At 46.1% G+C, this 15,244-nt stretch overlaps 3 long non-coding RNA genes across 3 annotated transcripts in view; 1 reads left to right on the forward strand and 2 right to left on the reverse strand.

Annotated features, from left to right (window-relative positions):
- The window catches only part of LOC135818591 (uncharacterized), a 195,562-nt gene that overhangs the window by 41,686 nt on the left and 138,632 nt on the right, over positions 1–15,244 (reverse strand). The gene's annotated exons all lie outside the window — the stretch shown is intronic.
- Positions 2,418–5,939, reverse strand: LOC135818596 (uncharacterized). The gene is made up of 2 exons (XR_010553716.1): positions 5,852–5,939; positions 2,418–3,350 (listed from the first exon to the last, which is right to left on the reverse strand). It is a non-coding gene; the product is annotated as an uncharacterized LOC135818596 (long non-coding RNA).
- LOC135818594 (uncharacterized) lies at positions 6,296–10,334 on the forward strand. The gene is made up of 3 exons (XR_010553714.1): positions 6,296–6,808; positions 6,921–7,102; positions 9,727–10,334. It is a non-coding gene; the product is annotated as an uncharacterized LOC135818594 (long non-coding RNA).

The raw sequence follows: 15,244 nt of genomic DNA on the forward strand, positions 1-15,244 counted from the left end.
AGTGGATGTATGGGTAAAGTGGATGTATGGGTAAAGTGGATGTATGGGTATAGTGGATGTATGGGTAAAGTGGATGTATGGGTATAGTGGATGTATGGGTAAAGTGGATATATGGGTAAAGTGGATGTATGGGTATAGTGGATGTATGGGTATAGTGGATGTATGGGTATAGTGGATGTATGGGTATAGTGGATGTATCGGTAAAGTGGATGTATGGGTATAGTGGATGTATGGGTATAGTGGATGTATGGGTATAGTGGATGTATGGGTATAGTGGATGTATGGGTATAGTGGATGTATGGGTATAGTGGATGTATGGGTATAGTGGATGTATGGGTATAGTGGATGTATGGGTATAGTGGATGTATGGGTATAGTGGATTTATGGGTATAGTGGATGTATGGGTAAAGTGGATGTATGGGTATAGTGGATGTATGGGTATAGTGGATGTATGGGTATAGTGGATGTATGGGTAAAGTGGATGTATGGGTATAGTGGATGTATGGGTAAAGTGGATGTATGGGTAAAGTCAAGAGTAGATAAACAAGAGTGTGCAACTCCGGATCTCTCCTGCACAATCTGCAGATACACGGAGGAATTTTTGTTTACGTCACCTTTTTTCAGAGAAACGCTGCTTTGCCGCAGAGCAGTGTGAGAGCACGTGCTGGGCACCGACCTTGTAGTGTAAAGCCCAGCCAATTGCACGAGGGAAAACTCTCCAAAAGGCTCGCAGCGCGTGCGTCGTCGAAAAGATTACGTCAACAAAAAATTCCGCCGTGGGCCAACCCATCCGCGAGTTGCACACTCTTGTTTATCTACTCTTGGTAAAGTGTATGTATGGGTATAGTGGATGTATGGGTAAAGTGGATGTATGGGCAAAGTGGATGTATGGGTATAGTGGATGTATGGGTAAAGTGGATGTATGGGTATAGTGGATGTATGGGTAAAGTGGATGTATGGGTATAGTGGATGTATGGGTATAGTGGATGTATGGGTATAGTGGATGTATGGGTAAAGTGGATGTATGGGTAAAGTGGATGTATGGGTATAGTGGATGTATGGGTATAGTGGATGTATGGGTATAGTGGATGTATGGGTATAGTGGATGTATGGGTATAGTGGATGTATGGGTAAAGTGGATGTATGGGTATAGTGGATGTATGGGTAAAGTGGATGTATGGGTATAGTGGATGTATGGGTATAGTGGATGTATGGGTATAGTGGATGTATGGGTATAGTGGATGTATGGGTATAGTGGATGTATGGGTAAAGTGGATGTATGGGTATAGTGGATGTATGGGTATAGTGGATGTATGGGTATAGTGGATGTATGGGTAAAGTGGATGTATGGGTAAAACGGATGTATGGGTATAGTGGATGTATGGGTATGGTGGATGTATGGGTAAAGTGGATGTATGGGTATAGTGGATGTATGGGTAAAGTGGATGTATGGGTATAGTGGATGTATGGGTATAGTGGATGTATGGGTATAGTGGATGTATGGGTAAAGTGGATGTATGGGTATAGTGGATGTATGGGTATAGTGGATGTATGGGTATGGTGGATGTATGGGTAAAGTGGATGTATGGGTATAGTGGATGTATGGGTAAAGTGGATGTATGGGTATAGTGGATGTATGGGTATAGTGGATGTATGGGTATAGTGGATGTATGGGTATAGTGGATGTATGGGTATAGTGGATGTATGGGTAAAGTGGATGTACATGTATGGGTAAAGTGGATGTATGGGTAAAGTGGATGTATGGGTATAGTGGATGTATGGGTATAGTGGATGTATGGGTATAGTGGATATATGGGTATAGTGGATGTATGGGTAAAGTGGATGTATGGGTAAAGTGGATGTATGGGTATAGTGGATGTATGGGTATAGTGGATGTATGGGTATAGTGGATGTATGGGTATAGTGGATGTATGGGTATAGTGGATGTATGGGTATAGTGGATGTATGGGTATAGTGGATGTATGGGTATAGTGGATGTATGGGTATAGTGGATGTATGGGTATAGTGGATGTATGGGTATAGTGGATGTATGGGTATAGTGGATGTATGGACTTTGTGGATGGCTGCAATACAGTGGAGTCATCGCGTAGTGAGAGCTGCACAGTGCTGCTCAATGAAATCCAGGCGCGTCACTCCAGCTTGCGCCTTGCACCATTTCGCAGCCCAGTGTTCGCAGGTCAGGGGGGGGGGGGGGTGTTGCACAACGGTCGGCACGGACATGTACTTGAGTTGAGCAACGTGGCTGGATTTCATTGATCAGCACTGCACACATATACCTAGGCAACATGAGAGAGGTTACCATGGTTACTGTGTTACTTCAGAGAACACAGGGTTTGTTGTAACTTGTTGGAATTGCATACTCATAGTCATACGGTACGCGCCCTCGCTAGTGGCAATACCGTTAATACCCTCGAATGCAGCAGTGGCAATACCGTTAATACCCTCGAATGCGGCAAATCATGGTAGCAGTAGTTTTAAAACAAGCCACTGCTTGTTAGTACAGAGAGCACGCCGAAATCATAATATACTAGCTTACTGATAGACGTTACGCGATGACATCATCATTAGGTATGCAATTACGTCATCATTGGGTATGCAATTACGTCATCATTTGGGATGCTTTCCCTGTATGGAGTGGCAATGCCGTACAGGAGCAGTGCGATGTTGCTGCTTTGCCACAGTGACATGGCTGCTACTTTCGTAACACTGTTTGTTCCGTTTGCCACTTAATACAAACTGTTTGCTGTTCAAATCTCAATATAAACTGTTTACTACTCAATTCAAAACCAGCACTGGTTTCCACAGCATGTCCTCCATACAAAGCACATGGGATGACGTCATGCACTCCATACAAAAGCACATGTGATGACATCACTCACGAAACCTGTAGATAACCAGCACCAGCAGCAGAGCGTACGGGTATCAGCAAAACAGAACAGGAACGTACGACTAAAATTGATTGTACTTGACAAATTGCTTGACAGAGTCTACTTGGGTGTCAGAAATACGTCCATTGATCTGCAGTACAGCCATCACCTCGGCAACAGTGAAGATACTGTGCATGCGTACGCCAGTGTCCAGTAGCTTTTGTCGGCCACCCTGCTGTCGGCCCAACAGAACTGCGGCGTCAGCTTTCGCTAAGCTGCGGTGATCAGCTGAAGTGAAGGGTGTGCTAACTCACACCAGCGTGTGTTGAGTCTTGATGCGAGATTGAAACTGGCGACGACTTGGTGACTTTTCGCCGTCACTGCTCATCCGCAGTTCTCTGCTTGGAATGTTGCAAAGTAGAGTCAGAACGCTGTGTGATGTTCACAAGTGCGCTGTCGAGTCTGAGAAAAGGGAAGAGAGAATACAAATCATTTACCAGTACAATCGTGTTTCGAACCAAATGTTCCACGGATCATGGCAGTGGTGTAGGAATCGGGGCGGGGGGGGGGGGGGGGTAGGGGCAAGGGGGGAGCCAGCCGCCCCGCCCCCCCCCCCCTCCCCTAACCTTTTGGTGGATGTGGGGCCAAAGGCCCTAAACTTGATGAACACGCAAGTGAGGATCATGCATGCAGTGCAGATCAGTCAGTGGTCATGCACTCAGATCAATCGTAGTCAGAGCTGACCCTGCAGTCATTCATGTACATGTATGTACATAATCATTTCTCTGTCCACCCTGCACTCCACTCGTTTCGCACACATCCGCACATTCACTCATACGTGTACACCACTATTGAACACGTCCATATTGCCAGTGGGGGCCACCACAGCACATCGCCCCAACTTATCGTCTTTGCACACAGTTCCGTGGTCATGACTATACAAAACCATTGCCTAGTCCAACAAAAAACTCCCAACACGTTAGACCATTAGGCCACACGTTTTTATTTCTATGTTTCTCGTCACCCGCGCGCATACGATTCAGGAGTCTGGAGGAAAAAATAAAAACATGTGCTGCACTGACCGTGCATGTGGGGACCAGCACACTCATGCACATGGACATAATGTGGCCTGGCCTGCGCGACACATGATACGAGGTCGCCATTTTTTGTGCGCAATCTAGCTGCACATGCACAGATTGTGACAGAAGCTCCTACCACATACTAGGTGTTAACTATGGATGCTATTTTGCAGGGTGTATTTGTGGATTTTAGTGTCAACAAAGGTCTAATAAACTTTTTTTTAATTTTTCGGTCATTTTAATTTTTTCCACCTCTCGCATACGTTTTTAGTTTTTCAGGTGACGAGAAACATAGAAATAAAAACGTGTGGCCTTATGCATCCACACAACTCTAGAAGAATATAAGCGATGATATATAATCTGAAATTACATGATGATTACTGGGGTGGGTGGGTGGGCACTCTCACTCAACTCTCCGCACAAAGACAAAAGAGGCCGACCCTGGACTCGTCACCTCCATTTATCCCACACCGTGCTCCCTCATACCCGTTCCCGGGTGGACAGAGAACACTACTTTTCTGCTAATTCTTATACTGTGACGTCATCCGCAGAGAAGCGACATCACTACAGTGCATTTCAAAACTATAGACGCGTAGGGTTTTTGAAATATTTCAAATTTGGCTGGAACTTTTTGAGAATAGTTTTCGGAATATTGCTCAGGATCGCTCCACAATTACTCTCATATAGTTTCTAAAGGATTGGATAACAGACGCCCAATTTGGAAAAATTTATGCACAAAGTGATCACAGATTTTATGTGGTATAGATGCTGGCATAACGGTTTTTGCCTAGGTACGCGTCTATAGTTTTGAAATGGACTGTACAGTCATAAGTCTCCACTTTTTCAGATCTAAAAGAATGTGCGTGTCACCGGCGTGAAGCACACTCACTAGATCATCCCTTGGTTGTTTTTGCATCGTAGCAGCTAATGAAGCGTTGTTTTTCATGGGCAGTTTTCTTCAAAATCGGAAAGGCAAGAGTACTTTCCTTTAGTCAGAGTCAGTGCTTCTCATTGCTATACCACAGCGTTCTGAAGAAAGTCACTTTCCAGAAAAAAAATTCGTGACTGACTGTTATAAGCACAGTAGTTCTCGGAGAGCGAAGATTTCTAGATACGACCACCAAACTCTTGGGCGGTGGTCATAAATTTCAACATTTTCATTAGAAACTGAGCCCGATCGAGGCTTGCAGCCATAATTCAATTACCTCCTAAAGATTTCACCAGGGTCACATTAGTCATTGTGGAAAATCCGTTATCAGTGGAGCGTACTACATTGCAATACTTCTTATCACTGACAGGAGAAGATTCCTTCAAGAGTCCGAGGTTCTTGTTTGCAATAGCCAAAATCAGGGAAGTCTTGAACATCAGCTTACAAGTATCTCTCTGCCTTTGCCAGTAAGTTTTGCTTTATGGTCGACTCTCTTTCACCATTACGGATGTACCGGTATTACGCTTTCCGGTAAATTTCCCTTTGGACTTTGGCCAGGCTGTCAGTCAGAGCTACATATCCAGTGGTGGCTGTGTGCAATCCCTGGTGTTCAACGTACATGTACATCTACATGTACAGCATTTTCATTATTCTTGTCCAGATTCCAGTAGTAGTGCAGTACTCGGTTTTCACGATTGCTCCACACACAGTCATATTATGTACATGTCTAGTGCAGTGCAGCACCTATATCATGATGTGTTGTCACATACTTTTACACAAGCATACAAATCTCCGTAGAAGGATTACCGGTACACAGGTACATACGCACAATAGGTACTAGCATAGCCCAACATACATCAAGGTCATTGCCAGCAAGTCAGCCCCCCCCCCCCCAAACCAAAACATCTTCATACGCCACTGCATGGATGAGTCGGTCCCCGGCTCCATGTACTAACCTTCACACTCGTCTCCACTCAACACTGCAGTATACTGATACAGGTAATCAACTTTGACAGCGTGTGGAGGAAGAACAACGAGTCTAGAATCTACTCCAGGTCATGTAGAAGACTAAACTTCATTCAAGGTAGTTAGTTCGATTTGATCCGCTAGCACTGTCCAAAAGACTCGCAGTGTCCGCTAAACTCGTATATGGACAGTCGAACTAATGCCTGAAGTATTGGTGAGCGATGGTCTGCGCAACGAAAGTTAGTTACACTTACAAAGTACGCGTTCAAAGTTTCAAACAGTGACTGGCCTTCTACTTGACGATTGGACCAAGACAGGAACCAAGACAGAAAACTAAAAAAAACTATCTCGAACCAGCTCCAAGGCAAAGGCAAAGGCTTCACGTCCGTGACAACAGTGAGTAATCAACGAGTGAATCCACCACCGGGCACCGACACTGGGCATGGGCGACAGTCCAAGTGGGCTGTGCTGGAGTCTGATCAACATGATCAAGCGCCACGGAAAAATTATACAGTACGTCCTACGTCACCATGGTCACGGTTCCTTCGATGCGCATAGCAACGGTGCATGCACACTGTACTAAAAATCGCAAAAGAAATCGTCCTCTCCACAGAACCAGTTGCCAGTGGCAACACATGCAAGTCGCATACGCGCGTCGCATGCATGCACTTGACTTTGATTCTTCTTTGTTGTTTTCAGTGTTTTCTCTTTCTCATTGATCTCGACAGTGTTGTGGTGCTCGTTATCTTACTGAGACATCTCTTGTGACCGTGGTCAGTGTCACCAACGGCGCAACGCGGCGGAGCGCCGGGATCGAGCGTGGAAAAACGCTCTGCATTAGCAGCTCCTGTAGTGAAAAATGTTTTCTGCGATGGCACGTCCAAAGTCAACAGAGCCAAGGTGCAAGCGAGCATGAGAGATTTCGTATAGGATGTGAGCTCAAGACGGTAAGCTGCTGAAAAAGTGGAAAGATGCGTGTATTTACAAACTCACTCCCTCTCTCTTCAATGAACACTTCATCCATTGATTGCCGCTATGCATTTCGTGTTGTGGTCACAGATAATGTGGGCAAATGTAAAACTACCAACTGGAGTGTGCTCTGGTGTTAGGGACGTGTCCCAAAGTGTCATCACATGGCTGTGGAGACTAGTACACACATGGAGGAATATTTCTACAACAGTGATACGGAGTGATATGGAGAACAGATGGATGGATAGAAAAGAAAACTGAGATGATGGGAAGTAAGTACATGTCATGTAAGTTGATTGTGTGGAAGAAATTTGAAATAAGATAGAAAAAAAGGTTCACTCAAACATACATGTAACATCCTGATTAGTATTCCGTCTTCATTTTTCCAGTTAGTGGCGCTCCACACGCTCCGATTACCTGGTGTATGTGTGTGTGTGTGTGTGTGTGTGTGTGTGTGTATGTGGGTACTCCAGTCTCCCCGGAGGTGTGGGTTCGAATCCCACCGCTGCCACCAGTGTTAGCTGCTCCCGGCTAATGAAGTCCCCACACCAAAACACAAGAGTTTTATAGTATTGAATTATGCAAGTACAAGAGTGTAGACAAGAAGGAGAACAGGACAACGACAACTCAAGACTAGTGCCAGCTAGTTCGGTTGGTAGGTACACTTATGCCTGATTGTGTTGGGTCTGTTGCCAACAGGCTCGGCTGCTTGAAGGTGTAATGTTGTACCTGCCACCTTTGTTGGTTCCAGGGTTCATATACAGTGAAGCTTGGTTATAACGACACCTGAGATGGAACGCCAAAAAAGTCCTTATTTGCGATCTGTCACTATATCCGATCTTGGGATTTCCAACACAATATGCACACCAAAACGCGGCAAAATCAATTTTCTGCACAATGGTGCTTTTTTCAACTGAACACAAGGAGCGCTTCGTCCAACCCAGGAAAACTCGACTGCCTAGAGCTCTTGGCATCCATTGACGTTGCTTTCTTCACTTTGGCCACAATCTCCTCTCGCTTCTTGATGAAGCCAGCGAGAGTACTGTGCGCGACTCCATACTTTTCTTGAATGAATGACCGCTTTGCACCTTTGTCCAGCTCCTGCAGAATGGCGTACTTTTCCGCGTAGGAGAAGCGCTTTCGCAACAGAGACAGGGCGAGATATCTCGAACTTCCAAGTCTTTGTGTCGTCACGGGTTTGAGAACCGTGAACGAACTGCCTCCACGCTCCTCGCCACGCCACACAACAAAGGACCAGCACAAATTGTTAGAGAGCTTTTTCTTCTACTTTGCTTCAGTAGGCGATGGAGAACTCATAAAGAAGAACCAACACTGACAACGAACGACGGACGACTGACACTGAGACAAGACGAGACAACAGAATATATTATAGTGAAGGCGTACTACGGGGACAAGACGAGCAAGTGTGTACCAACGGGGACAGAAGACGGTGCAGCCGCATGTACGCAGGAGTCGAAAACAGCGCAGCAGCATGTACCACGACTCAGCAGCATGTACAACAAAGAGACACAAAAGCAGCCACATGTACGACAAAGAGCTACACGTGCAACCGCATGTACTACGAAGAGACACAAGCGCAGCCACATGTACAACACTATCCCCCACCAAAAAAAAGACATCCGCTCCTGTGGATGGAAGTGTATATATATTTAAAAAAACAGAAGAAGACAGACCGGAGAAGAAGACAGAAAGACAGGACAAATGAAATGTGGAGCAACATAAACAGGCGACAATAAAACAGAAAAGAAGTGGGGCCACAACTGTTGAATGCATGACGAGTAGGCCAGGAGGGTTAACACCAGTCGGGAGCCCCGCAAAACTGTGCATCAATCAAACGGAACCTGCAAGCAACAGATTTTGCAGAGGACCCCGACTGGCGAGCTGCTCGACCTGTAGTTGTCCCTTTGGATCTTGATTATTTGAACAGCACCAACCTAGTACGCAACTGAGAAAGTGATTTCTCGGAGAAAGAAGCATGGCGAATGTTGCGAAAATTCGTCGCAGAAGATACGGAAGGTACGGAGGGTAAGTGCGCACTACACCTGTACACAGTACACGTATTTTACCGTTAGTGCGACATGTCGACACTCCTTCAAATTCCGGGCGTGTACGAGTGTGCAGTGCAGTGCAGTGTACAGTCGATGTACACTAGACCGCACTGTACGATCTTGTGCACCCGGCCCGCGGCAGCTGTGAAAGCCAGGATCGATCGTACACCGTACGTCGCAGTCGTGAGAATGTCGTTATTTTGACCCATTTTCACACTACGGTGCATGACAATTTGGTCGTTATTCTCGATTTGTCGTTATTCGAGTTGTCGTTGCAACCGATCTTTTTTGTACACAAATCAATACAAAATTGCTGCTGCCATGGAATTTTTGTCGTTGTAGCTGATCTGTCGTTATAACCAAGCTTCTCTGTACTTTCTATTTGAAGTATACATACCTGGACTGCTTCTGGCCAGATTAACTCTTGTGTAATCAATGGTGCTAGTGAAGCTTATATCAGATCCACTCTGATTTAGCCACCCACACTAGTAGCAAGTATTACCTTCACTGGGGGCAGGGGTAACTGCAGTTGGATCCTGGGACGGATACCCTGATTCCGTCAATCCTTTTTCTGCAAATTGTCCTCGCCCATTTACTGAGGTGTGGTGAGCTCATAAGTGGGATCATTTTCAAGTCCACCCAGAGTTTAGGAGATTTCAGAGGGTTTCAGCCATTGGGCGGTTCAATAGCCGATAGAGTCATCTTTCCAAGATTCCTTTTGAGTCTCTCTCCCCTCTCCCGGGGTGACCCAGTTTTGGCAGTGAGCAACAAGTACAAGTGTGTGTGTGTATGTATGTGTGTGTGTGTGCGTGTGCTTGCGTCCATAGCGCTTCCAAAGACCCTTGGAGTGCCTGAGGACATTGGTCACATCGTACGGGAGCGACGTTTGCGCTGGCTTGGACACGTGACACGGATGGAAGATCACAGGTTGCCCAAGTGTGTTCTCTTCGGTGAACTGCCTGCCCCGCGTCCCGCGCATGGTCCAGGCAAGAGGTGGAGGGACGTCATTATGGATGACGTTTCGTCGGTTGAGCCACCGGTACCAACATGTTGATGGTACGGTGCAGCCCAGAACAGTCCGGAGTGGCGTACCATTGCCCGTCGACCACCCAAGGCACCCTCTGCTGCTGGCTACGGTTGCGCCTGCGGCCGCATGTTCCGTCGAAGCGGCGACCTGAAACGCCATCAGTCGTTCTGTTGTGGACTGGAGAAATAACTATGCGCTATCATTGCTACGCAATGGGCAAGGTCAAGGTGTGTGTGTGTACAGCATGTGTGTGTGTGTACAGTATGTGTGTGTGTGTATGTGTGTGTGTGTGTGTGTACAGTGTGTGTGTGTGTGTGTGTGTGTGTGTGTGTGTGTGTGTGTGTGTATAGTATGTGTGTATGTGTGTGTGTGTGTGTGTGTGTGTTTGCACAGTATATGTGTGTGTGTATTGTGTGCCACGAACCTTTCTGCCGGATGCTGCCATATTAGTCCTTTTCTCTATCATTGCCTCTGGCAATGGGAAAGTTCAATGTTCAAGTATGTGTGTGTGTAAAGTCATGCACACACTCTCGTGTGTGGTTGAGTTGGCTAGACAAAGTGACCGTGCATGGGCACGAGGTTTCCGTCATGTCGATGGTATTGGAATTACGTACCGTGCGTATTTTCTGGAGACAACGCCGCACTTTGAACACTCAAAATTCACCCAAAAGAATGGCTTATATTCCAATGACCAAAATGACAGTGATCATCAAATAGATGTCTGTATTTCATGGCAAAAAAATGTGGGGGGGGGGGGGGGGGAGGGGGTGCGGCTTATACTCGGGAAAATACGGTACTGTATGACTTGTAATGTAAAATATAAATTTCTCTTAGCCTTGTTAGTGGAATTTGTGTCATTGCTCAGTGGGTATGGGTTGCAACGCCTTGTTGATTATTTTGTAGGAACAACAAGTTACGCTATAATGTCCACTAACACCACCAGTTACTTGACAATCAGCTCATGCATGTTGAATCTTTAGAGCCACACAAGTTGTGTGCTATGTTGCTATGCGTCCTTGACTCTTGGTTTGACCGTACTGTCCAATGGTCTTGCCAGTATCGTCATGGACATGCATGTACATCGGCCTTCACAGCTAAGACTTTCAGCTTGTGCTTGTCTTGGTTGTGCTCACCTTCCCCTCCTAAGTTATCATATAACTACAAGTAAGAACATTCCAAGTTGGAAGGCTGTTGGAGTGCGCATCCAAGACTTGCTAGAGCTGATAGCCAGTTAGTTGTAGAAGGTCAGTACCGTCGGTCAGTGCCGTGCAATGTTATCGCATGAGTTGATTGTCATGTGACACAGGGGTGTTGGACACGCTACGGTCATTACGCTATTGACCGTATCACTGTTTGCCCCCAGGTACCACCCCGTGAACCAATAAAATAAACTGATTTGGACTCTAAATTTCCAGAATTTCGACTCAGTCACCCCTCCACCACGAGTAACTTGTACTTCAGATGGCTGACCTTACCACACTACAATACCTTCAGATGGCCCTGTAACTGATGGTGTTGGTGGACTTTATAGCGCAACTTGTAGTTCCTTGGTGCTTTTTGTGTTTTCTTGGTTTAGGCGACAGTTTCATTTCTGTATTCTGTAGTGATTGGCCTGTGGAAACAATGATCCAAGTGGATGTCATTGTGTTCTATGTATGTGCCTTTTCCAACAGGTTCAAGGCAAGATGCACGCCATGAAGCATTCGGCCCGTGATCTCAGTGTCTGGTAGCTTATGTAGCCGTGGTTGTATGGGTGATCAAAGATGATACTCTGCATATCAATGTAAGTGTGAAGTATTTGTGCTCTGCCCATACAACACAGCAACAACGACAGAGTTACATAGCCAGTGGCTGGCAATGGTGAAGTTATCATATGAATATGTGTTAGTATTCCTGACCTATTGTAAGCAAGTAAGCTCATCATTACTACAAGACTAATAGTATTACTAGCAGCAGACATGACGTCATTCTCCTGTTTACATACCTGTAATATCTGTATGTACAGCTGCAGCAGCAGTGGGTACCATGGCAACACAGTACACACTTTATCTCCCTCCCATGTTCAGTTTTACTGCTCTGCACACACCATCGTGGTGTGGTTGGCGTGTGTTGTGTGTGTTTCGTTCTCAGCATCTTCAGCATAGTACACGTAGTGAATCATGTACCGGGTTACTTTCCATCGCCTGCTGCCTCCGCCGCCGTTTACGTATCATTTTTATTGAGATGACGTGAGTTTACCGTGATCAGTGATTTCCCCGTCACCCCGGCTTGCCTGCTGTCATACTGAAAGCTATCCAATCTATTGAATCTATCCTTTTTGTTCTTGCCTGCAACAGCAATCAACACTCTACCATCTATTTACTGTTGTTTTGTACGTCGCTGGACGTTTGAGCCAGCTACACTGCACTCGTGTGTGTATATGTGTACGGTCTGTCTGAATATCTATAGTCACATGACCAGTGCATGGTTACATCATCAAGAGTACACACAGCTGTACTGTGGGGTGCTGAAGAACGGTTGGGTTAGGTGAAAAACGGACATGCAGGCTGGAATTTCACCCTGGCACAGCATACCAATGTATAGACAGTAACTCAACTGTGCATAAACCATAGCACATGAAAATAGGAATGGTCTAGGCTACTACCAGGCTGACCCCCCAGTTCTTTCTAACCCAACAGTACAGTGTAAGTTTGACATCATCTACATGCAGTAGATATCCGCAAAGTTACATGGTGCAATGTACTATGTGTACTGGGGGTAATAAAATAATGACCTCTCTGGAATGGTGCACTCTATTGGGGGTAATACTGCCCTCTCTGGAATGGTGCCCTCTACTGGGGGTAATAATGCCCTCTCTGGAATGGTGCCCCGGTGTGCAGTGCAGACCGTGACTGCATGCTTGAGATCAAGGAAATGCATTACAACTTTATCATGTGTGATGAGGTGATGCAGCAAGGCCGCAAATGCAGTGTGGACTGAGAGCACTGGAGTTACCGCACGTCTGGTCACAGCAAGACTAGCTAAACTCTTGGTCACAGTCATTGGGACCAGCACAGTATTGTAAAACCGGAAAAGTCTAACGAGTCACAAAGTCTAACGTTTTAACGACCAATTTTTAAAATTGATTTTTCGTTATTTGAAAAAACGTTATCGCTAGATGTCTGTGTAAAGATGCGCATACAGATGGGCAGCCAGGTAGCCATCGTTTCGCTTTCTGCACGTAATCATGCCAAAATTACAAAAAAGTTAAACTTTTCGGTGGTTAAACTTTCCGGTTTTACAGTACCGGCTACAGGTGATCAAGAGTAGAATCAGCAAACTTACCACCAGCAAAAATGAATGTATTTCATTAAATGGTGGCATTGGTGTCAATATTGACAAACACGTACATCAGCAATCGACTATCAGAGCAGAAGCAGAAGAGCAGTGAACACCATCAGTATAATTATACTGTATATACATATCTATAAGACTATTGTACAGTGTACTCAGCACTTGCTGGTGACAATAACCACATCAACAAAACCAAGAGAAGAATCGTGACGGAGAGCTACGTAGTGTGCAACAGTATGAACAGAAGTATTGTCTGCAACATCAGCAGTTGCACTACCAGTAACATCATGTATTCTTGTGTGTATACTTGACTGAGGAATTATATCCGTAAATCCTAGAATAACCAGAAGACTGATGATTGAACTGTTTCTTCAGCAGAGTCATGCATGCTACACAATACAATCATTGAAAACAGTACACACACAAATTACATTCTACTCAAGTGAATTCAATACTCAGTGTGATGTGTGCTGCACGCCTACACACATGCACACACATACACACACACACACACACACACACACACACAAACACACACACACACACACACACACACACACACCATTCTGGAAGTTGTGCAATCATTGACTGTTGGTTGGTAGATCAAACTTGAACATTACGTCAGCTCTGTACTTGCCTACTCCTTCAGCAACGGCTGGAAGTGATAGAAAGTTTTTAAAGAAGACATTATACATGCATGCACACACACACACACACACACACACACACACACACACACACACACACACGCACACACACACACACGATGCACACAAAGATGCATGCACAACCACACGTACGCACACACACACACACACACACATGCACACAAATCGCACAAAAATGTTGGCCTTCTGGAAAGACAGGCAGTTCGTAGGCAGTACGGTCATTCTCGTATACAAATTCAACACACAAAGAAATGACCTGCATATAGAAAATAGAAAAGAAAAAGGACCAAGGAACTACAAGTTACGCTATGATATCCACTAACACCACCATTAACCCAGGCCCACGTGTAAACACCCAGGTCTCCGGGCATACCTCTGCATATGCACATGCGCAAGCGCATGCGCACGCACACACACACATTCATGTACACAAACATAATTGCAGACACTCCAACGCCCCGTCTGTGCGTACAACGACGTACTCGCGCACGCACTCACAAGCGATCAGCACATAAGTTGGGAGTTGCCATGACTTCATTTTGATTACTTCAGCAAAGTGATGATAGACCAGTTCCAAGAAAGCAAACGAAATTATTTGCGTCATATCATCACATTCGGTCGTCAGTAGTTCACACTGCCCACCGGGGGCAGACGCACGAACGGCCCACCATCATAATTATTGTATGTGTGTGGTGTGACGCCTCATGCCAGGCAGTTGTGTGAGTTCTTGGCGTCGGTGGTCGTTTGTTTGCCCTCGCTGGGCAGTATGAGGTCGGCCCTAGCGGGCAGTATGCTTTTGCCCTTGGTGGGCAGGTTGTCGGCCTCGGTGGCTGTTCGTTTGCTCAATAGGCAGTATGATTGAGCCCTCGGTGGGCAGTATGATTGAGCCCTCGGTGGGTACTACGCTTTATCCCTTGGCGGGAAGTTTGCTGTAGCCCTCGGGGACAGGCTATTGACCTTGACGGCCGTTGTGCACCCTTGGTTGGGTGGTATGCTTTAGCATTCAGTAGGCAGGTTTCAGGCCTCGGCGGCCGTTCGTGCGCCCTCGGTTGGGCTATAATCATGCGCCCTCGGTGGTGCTATGATCATGCGCCTTCGGTCGGGCTATAATCATGCGCCCTCGGTCGGGCTATAATCATGCGCTCTCGGTCGGGCTATAATCATGCGCCCTCGGTTGGGCTATAATCATGCGCTCTCGGTCGGGCTATAATCATGCGCTCTCGGTCGGGCTATAATCATGCGCTCTCGGTCGGGCTATAATCATGCGCTCTCGGTCGGGCTATAATCATGCGCCCTCGGTCGGGCTTTAATCATGCG

Source organism: Sycon ciliatum, chromosome 5 (genome assembly GCF_964019385.1).
Source record: "Sycon ciliatum chromosome 5, ocSycCili1.1, whole genome shotgun sequence".
NCBI classification, from domain to species: Eukaryota; Metazoa; Porifera; class Calcarea; order Leucosolenida; family Sycettidae; genus Sycon; species Sycon ciliatum.